This window comes from Cavia porcellus, unplaced genomic scaffold (genome assembly GCF_034190915.1).
Source record: "Cavia porcellus strain 051 isolate PalLab524CR breed Dunkin Hartley unplaced genomic scaffold, mCavPor4.1 scaffold_28, whole genome shotgun sequence".
In the NCBI taxonomy this organism is placed as follows: Eukaryota; Metazoa; Chordata; class Mammalia; order Rodentia; family Caviidae; genus Cavia; species Cavia porcellus.
Genome location: NW_026947511.1, coordinates 36,017,518 through 36,025,828, shown reverse-complemented (window position 1 = coordinate 36,025,828; position 8,311 = coordinate 36,017,518). Strand labels below are relative to the sequence as shown.

At 54.1% G+C, this 8,311-nt stretch overlaps 1 long non-coding RNA gene across 1 annotated transcript in view; it reads left to right on the top strand.

Annotated features, from left to right (window-relative positions):
* Positions 1–2,244: 2,244 nt before the first annotated feature.
* Positions 2,245–8,311, top strand: part of LOC106028515 (uncharacterized) — a 46,080-nt gene continuing 40,013 nt past the window's right edge. The window contains exon 1 of the long non-coding RNA XR_001202130.3: positions 2,245–2,297. This is a non-coding gene — a long non-coding RNA (uncharacterized LOC106028515). The remainder of the gene's footprint in view (positions 2,298–8,311) is intronic.

The window sequence follows — 8,311 nt, the reverse complement described above, 5'->3', positions numbered from 1 at the left end:
GAACTGGAAAAGTTCTCTAATGGCACAGTAGTGGTAATCAGAGAAGGCTTCCTATAGGAAATGACAACTGTGCCAAAGGACGACAGAGAGTTTGTGCTGTACACCCCTGGGGGAAGCCGCTCTGGGTCAGCAGTGGCTGAGAACCTTCCTGAGGGGCTCCCTCACCCTGGATTCCTGTGGGATTTCTAGGAGGAAGCAGGTTGTGGGGCTGTGCTTCCGCTGCGGCAGTGTGGACATTCTGGGAAGTGCCAAGGGAGGGTGGGCGACCGTCCACACAGGAAGGGGGTGCACAGGGCTGGGTTAGCTGAGCCCAGATAAGCGGCTCCAGGAATGGGCTGGAGAGGAAGCCCTGAGCTTGGAGCCTCCTGTGCGTGTGATAGCGGCGCTTTAGAACGCACAGATATTGACAGAAGACGCTGCAGGCAGACTGTGGATCAAAGGCCCGGCGGAAGGCACTGTACAGGGCAGAGAAGCCACCCAGCCTAGGGGACTCATGGACACAGAGCAGAGGAGGCTCCCATGCTCTGTTTATACCCCAGTCTCCCTAAGCATCTCGGGGACAAGCACAGGGCTCAGTGGGTGTTACGCTACCTCCTAGGAGCTGGGGCACTTAAACTCTGCATTCATTTTAGAAATAGGACCAATTCAGCCTCATAGAGCAAGATGAGCCATTTCCTTGACATGACAATGGTGTCAGACACAGCCCTCATCTTGAGGGGTGCCAGTGGTCCCCAGAAAGAACTGGGCTTGGCATCCATGAGGGTGCCCCTGTCCTAGCTCTCCAGAGACCAGTTGCTACTGAGATGTAATGGTGAGCAGCTGCTTCTCCTCTGGGGCCTCAGTCTCTCCATCTGTGAGGTGGGAATTTCAGTAATACCACTTTTGCCTCCTGAGTCAGTTGGAGGAACACATAATAATGGTGGTCAAGTCACGCAGTCATTTGGAAAGCTGACTGCTGACAATCACAGACCTGGCTCACTAGGAAGCAGACAAGTGGTGAGATGAGCCAATGCTATGTGGAAGGTACTTGGGTGGAGGCAGCTCAGGGGTTGCGAGTCTATGGCCGAAGGGGAGGTTTCCAATTTACCTCTCTGGTCACACAAATGCCAAATGGAGCAAGGAAGCTGGCAGTGTACCATCTCCTCCCCAAAGTCTTCCTCGACTGCCTTTGAGAAGAGTGAGTTGTAAGCTCTGGGGAGCCCTTGGCTCCCAGGAAAGCCCTCACCATGAGTGCATGTGTGTAATCCCACCCTGTTTAGCTCATGGATAGCTTGGGCCCTTGCCTACCTTGCTAACCCTTGTCTGACCCCAGAGAGAGCAGCACCATGTGGTATCATGTGCCATTTGTCCTTTGTGTCTGCCTTGGTGCCCGCCTCAGTGCCCACAAGGCCAGGACTCAGACAGCTTCAGGGTATCTTTGTCCAACCACTGATTTAAAGTCCCCAACCAGCCTAGTGCAGCCTTCCCTGGACCTGTACATGGAGAAGTGGTCAGTTCTGAGTGCTAAGTAAGGCAAAAACAGAGCCACCATGGGCCGTAGGTCAAAGGCTGTGACCCCAAGCAACAAGTACAAGTGTCTTCCGGGGAAGCAGGCTCCGGGAGGGGGCCTTCAGAGCATCAGCCCACTCTGGGAAGACTGGAATTTCCACATGCAGATATGAGCTGATGGAGACCCTGTGACTTGTCACAGCATTAATTTTAGGAGACTGCCTTGGTGCACATTAGGAGGCTATTTTAGTCTCACGCAAATTAGACACCTTTATTAGCCCTCTGAGGTCAGGGAGGTAATGAGGGGCTGGAGGTGAAGGGACCATCATGTTTCGCCTGGGGTCCGCTCATTTCCCCATGCTTCAGCACTGTCAGCCCATCTGTCATCAGCTGCCCAGTGCTGGATGGAGTGTGGGACATTCCAGAGCAGGGTGATGGACAGAGAGAGGTCTGCAGGTTTCACACGCAGGTGCCCATAGGCCTGGCCGTGTGCATGTGTGAGCAGGAGGTGTAGGAGGATGGTGCCAGTTCTTGTATCTGTGCAAAGAGCTTTCTGAGATAGAGGAAGATTGTGTCGCTGTGGAGTGGTGAACTTCCTGTCATGGGGACCCTGGCCACTTTGGAGGGGCTCCTAGAAAGGAGGGGTAGGCTCTCAGCTTCAGGACCCCTGGATGGACCCCTTCTGGGGTTCAGAAGAACTGGATTCTTCTGGGTGCAACATGGTCCATTGAGCTAAGCAAACTATTCTCTTCTTTGCAGTTCAGCTCCTATTGCCTGAGGACCCCCAGCTGCTGCCCAGGAAACAGGAGGTACAGGGCCCTGGGTGTGGGGACTGTGAGGATCCCAGCTTCTTGATCATCAAACACATGTGGGGCTCACTTCACTTCACAGGGGAAGTTCCCACCCAGGGGATCAAGACTCCCCTCGAGTCTGCAAGGACCCTCAGACCCTCACCCCTGCTGAATTCTTGCTTATTCAGCAAACCACCACCAAGTGCAGGTACCCTTCAGGGGCCCGATATCACCTTCAGGGAGCTTCTCCAAGGTGCCCTGCACCTTGGAGAGATCCCGCTGTGGGAGGGCAGGCAAGTACAATTCTGGGGAGCACCCTGGTGAATCCCAAGTTCCTTGTGGCCATCCAGGCCTGTGTTGCCCCAGAGTTGCCCTGGCATCTACAGGCACAGCACTTTGTAGTATACCAGGGCATTCTCCTCTGCTCAGGAGTCTTCAACAGGCCTGATGGAGCTCTGCTCTCCAGACAAATGAAGAGACCCTGCCAGCCAGTGGGGCCTGAACTGAATCTGCTTTTCAGCCCCTGTGTTCCCTGGGGTGCACTCTCCTCTCTTTTTGGCTGAAAATATTCTCTTTCCCACATCGGCTGGACTGTTTACCTGGCAGATGCGCACAGTCACTAAAGGGGCCCAAGCAGGTCTGTCTGGGTGACAGGCAGGCAAGGGTAGAGGGACAGCTACTTTGGAGACATAGTCTAGCTATGTAGCTCAGGTTCAATTTGAAATTGTGACTCTTCTCCCTCAGCCTCCTAAGTGATGGTGTTAACGGCCGTTTGCTAATGCACCCATCAGGGCAGCCTCTTGGGAAGGGCTCTGAGGTCACACAGACCTGGGAAGTGGGCTTCGATCTTAGCTTGGGCATGCCTGGAACTCAGCAGGGTGTCCCACATGGTGACTCCAGCCACTGTTACTTTTTCCTGAGCCTCAGAAGATTGGAACAAGCCTCGGATCTTTGCCAGGGAAGTAGAAGGAGAGTTTCTATGACAGTTCTGGTTTGATAACCCCTACCTTATCCTCTACTGTATCATTTTGGGGTATACTATGTTGGCCTCGTGAAAAGTGCCAGCATCCCATATTGACCAGAGAAGCCAGGCCAGAGGAGCACAGAGCTAGGGCAGACAGGGTTGGAGCAGCCCAGCACAGCACAGGTCACTTTTGGCTTTGAGCCCTGCGTGGGATCTCCGACTGGAGGAGAAGCTCCCTGAGGGTGGTATCGGGCCCCTGAAGAGTATCTGCCCTTGGTGGTGGTTTGCTGAATAAGCAAGAATTCAGCAGGGGTGAGGGTCTGAGGGTCCTTGCAGACTCGGGGGGAGTCTTGATCCCCTGGGTGGGAACTTAGTGTTCACGCACACCTGTACTTTGTAGTGACGAAGACACAGAGGTCTCCAGGGGAAGTGCCCAGAGCAAACAGAAGACTCAACACTCAGCCACCTGGAGTAGTGCAGGCTGGGTGGGGCCTCAGGCCTGTGGTAGGAGGCTGGGGAGTAAGTGGCCGAGCACAAAGCAGAGGGGCTCAGGCAGGCCTGGTGTCCCCTAGGCTAAGAACAGAGGCCCTCAGAAGGCAGGGTCTGTAACAGCCCAACCCCAGGATGAGTTACGGGCGGGGCAGGGACCCACACTCATTCCCTTGCCCATCTGCCTGGGATATGGAAGTGGCAGCACACACCTGTAACCCTGAAGCTCAGAAGGCCCAGGCCAGCCTGAATAACACAGCAAGACCTCTGTCTCCACAAACCACAAACCGAAACCAAACAAAATGCTGGGCTGCAGGGAGAGGCTGGGGCCCTGGGTATCATTCTCCTGGACCCAGGTCCAGGACTCAGGTCCACAGTCCCTGGCACTGCACTGAGGATGGGATCCTGTGCCCTAGACGCAGCACACAGGCTGCAGGTGGCTTCTGCCCCCGGGGTTCCCCAGGGACCTGTGTGCCCCACGGCTTTGTTTTCTGGAGCAGCAATGTGGAGGGGAGGAGGGCGGCCAGGCAGTCCCCATACAGGCTGCGAATTCGGGCCATTGATTTGCATTTATTTCCTGCTCAAATGATCCAGGCCCACCACTGCCAGGGGTAGGGGCGGAGGGGCTGCTCTTTAGCATTTTAAGTTTGCAGATAATTGGAGGAAAATAACTCCAATAATGAAATCGCTGCTGGATCGCATTCTGATACGTGACAAATCAATTCATTTATGATACCTTTTTTGTCACACTGAGCCATTCTGGCACTCAGTGGAAACCTCTTAAATTAATAAAACTGTTAAATCCATAAAATTCTCCGTTCTGAGTAGCACATCACAGCGCAAGTTTGAATCATTAAAGGAATAAAACTGATAAATGTGAGCTGGGGAGTGTCTGTCTGCAAGGAGGGCCTGGCTTTTAGCACAGATGCTCTGTAAGAGCTGCCAGCGCCCATACATTCTCCCTGGAGGGACAGGGGGCGTGGTCGCCCGTACCTTCCTGGAGAGAGGAAGGCTGGTGCAGGCGGCCGCTTTAGAGGTGATTTGTGGGGCTTCAGCCTTTTAAATAAAAGGCTGAGGTGTGGTAGTGAATGACTGTACTCACAGCACTCAGAAGCTGAGGCAGGAGGATTGCTGTGAGTTTGAGGCCAGCCTGGGCTACATAGTGAGTTCAAGGGCAAGTGAGATCCTGTCTCCAAAAACCAAAGGCAAAAAATTATTTAACAGCAGGGAAAAAAATATAAAGTCTATTGGATCCTGCCAAAGTTGGCTCAGCAGGGATTTTCCAAAATATCTTCATGGTCAGACCACAAACTACCTGGATGGGAGGCCAGGTGAAGGGGAAGAAGGAGAGAAGGAGTGGCCTTTGACAGCTGATGGCCTCCTGATGAAACCTTTTGGTGGCTGTGTGACCCTGTGCACACTGCCATAATTCTCTGGGCTTCTATAGTCCCAACAATTGCCCAGGGATGAGGACCGTGACCTTCTAGGAGGAACTTGGAGATGATAGACATTATAAAGAGCAGGCGGGGCTGGACCGTCATTCCTAGACCTGCTCCTGGCTGCATGATACGGGATTGGATTTCTGCGTGTGCTGCAAGGGACTTAAGCAACAGGATATGAGCGAGCACAGTGAGGCTCTGCACATACGAGCCCGTCACCTGTGCAGCAGCAGCGTGCTCCACCTGTCTCGTGTACACGTGCAGAGGTAGCCAGAGCTCTGCCTTCCCTCCCTCAGTCTGGGAGTGTTCAGGAGAAGCCAGCAGAGATGGGACGCAGGGCAGCCAGTCAGCGGATGCTCTTCCACCCTTCACGGCAGCCCGGTTTGCTAAAGGAACAGAGGAGCCTTGTGGGGCTCCTGGCACAGATGTGCGGGTGGCGGGAGAGCCCTGGAAATGAACGAGGCTCCCGGCCTGTTAGGCTTTAGGGGGCCTCTTAGCCGCTCTTTGACTGCAGTGTTTAGAAGTTCCCTGAAGATGTCTGGGCCTTCCCTTCACTGCCTCCTGGGGATCTTCCAGGAACAGGGGCCGCACAGCCTGGAATGGATGGGCTACATAGCTCCTTCCCTAGGAACAGGGACTTGTCCAGGGGAGAGGCCTCAAAATGTCACCGACAGCGAGAACTTTCTACACTGCGCTCTGCCATACCTGTCAGGTTATATGGATGTATTTGGTCCAAAATGTCTAGGAAACACACTCACCTTTAATACAGGTGATGCATGGGATTTGATCCTATTCTATTGTTGGGGTTTTTGGGGTTTTTGTGGGGCGGTACCAGGGATCAAACTCATAACCTCGCATTTGCCAGGCAGGTGCTTATGCTGCTGAGCTAAATCCCTGACCTCTATCTTTGGTTTTTAAAATGCTACCTCGGTCTACTCAATTAGCTTTATGGCCCATTAAGGAAATGCAATGCACGATTTGGAAACTTTGGATCTTGTCCACCTGCTCAGTTTCCTGACAAGGGACTTTCCAAAACCCACACCAGCACAATCCAGGCGGGGCAGGGCCAAGCCAGAGTCCCCCAGGCTGTCTGTCCCCCTTCACACGCCTCTCTGGCTCTACGTGAGTCCCGTCAGAGCCCTTCCCATTGGTCACTCTGTGCAGGGCTCAGGGACTCACCGTGGGAAAGTGACAGGGAAGCTGTCATCAGCAGCCTCTGTCCACTTTCTAGAAAAGAGCAGAAGTGACAGGGTGGCTCTTGCCCTCTCCCCCTACAGAGATCAGAGGGGTACGGGGTGGGAGCCTGTGCCCCTGGCATAACGAGCAGTGGCCCGGCAACCTGACAAGCCTTTGCTCGCCCTGAGTGTCAGAACTCCTTGACAGCCGCCAACGTGAGCACTAATTGTCAGCAGGCCGAGGGCAGCAGCCCCATAATCCATATCAATTATGGGTATTGGCCCTGGCTGCCAGGCACAAAGGCTCCTCAGAGGTTGTCAGGCTTGGTGTCATTACTCGCAACCGCTGTGCCTGCTGGAGGGCGACGGAGACAATGTCCCTGCCACTCCCACCGCCTTGACAGCAGGGTCCTCAGCACGGTGCAGCAGGGCCTGACAGGTGTAAGGACCAATGCGAGTCCACCTGGCCCACCTCGGTGCTTTGCCGCCATGCTTGTCACACTGGGGACAAATGGGCTGTCACCTGCTGTCACCTCTTTCCAAGGAAAGCTTCAGGCTTGTTTTGAAGCCTTTTCCTCCTGCAGGGAACTGAAATGACCCCCAAAGCATCACTGTTGGTGGTTTTCATGCTCACAGCTACCACGCAGAAAGGAAAGGCCAAGGAGGGGGGCACTTGGGACCCTACACCATGCTTGGGTTCAGTCTGCTGGTCACATCTGGCTCTGGGTGTGCCTTTGATGTCAAGTGGATGCTGTGATGTTACACAGAGGCCAGGATTACGTGGCTCTGGAGTCAGGTGCACCTGTGCCTCTGCCTCCTAGGAGCCAGACCGTGAGACCTGCATCTTACAAATACTCCACTTCTTCTCCATCTTCTGCATGCTGCTGTGTCTGGGAGCCTTCCCCCAGACACACCTGCTGGGCACCAGCCTAAGGCCAGGTGTTGCAGATGATTTTGAGGGTGGGCATCTGGTTCTCCTCAGTGCCCCCCATGCCCAGTTGCTGGAGGGGCTCCCGAGAGACATTGTGTCCCGTTCAAGTGTGGGAAGTAGTTTTCGAAGATTTAGAGCTGATCAGACAAGCAAGGGCTGCCCAGGGAAATGGTGGCCCTGGTGCTGGAGAGACCCAAATCTAAGTAGGCCACCAAGCCTGTTGGGCTGTGTTGGAAGGGATCCTGAAGGAGACAGGGTTGGGGTCTCCAGTTGTTTAACTGGCCTCCTGACTTGCTGGTTCTCAAGGTACTATCTGATGCACTCCCTGTTTCAGTGAGGCAACCAGGGTCCCCACATTAGTGATCAGGAAACTGAGGCCTGCGGCTAGAGGACTTACCCAGGTGCCTGCCACTCTCCCTTGGGATCTCTTGAGGACAGGACCTGGGCCACACAGAGTGTGAGGGTGGGAAGCAGGGCGGCTAGAGGACAGTGGGTGCCGTGAGTTCCTTAGGAACGTGGAAAACAGCTTCGGCTCTGAGGCTGTAGGGGTGAGGCCCTAACTTGGGAGGTTTCTGGGGCCAAAGTTTGGCTGTGATCTGAGGGTCTGACTCTCCTGGAAGTCGGTGTCTGATACTCTGCCTTTCCAAGGCTGACCCTGTCCCTCAGGGTCCCCAGTGTCCTCCCTCTCTGCTTTCACCTTGCTGTAGCAACTTTAGAAAGACATCTGTAATGAGGTGTAATTTAAGTGCCACGCAAAGCACCGGTGTGAGCCTGAGCTGGTCAAGGTGTTGGCCCGTGAAGCTCTGCGGCATCATCAAAGTCCAGTTTTCTGCCTCTCCTGGAGTCCCTTGAACCTGCTAGCATTCGGTCTCCTCCACCTTCCCTCTGCCTGGGGAAAATGACAGGTCCATTTCCTGTCTCTATTGATTTTCTTCTGCATTAACAGCATCACACAGCAAATAATCTTTTGTGTCCAGCTTCTTTAACTCAGCAAAAAGTTTTCCAAGTTATCCCCCTCTTGTTTCATCTATCAG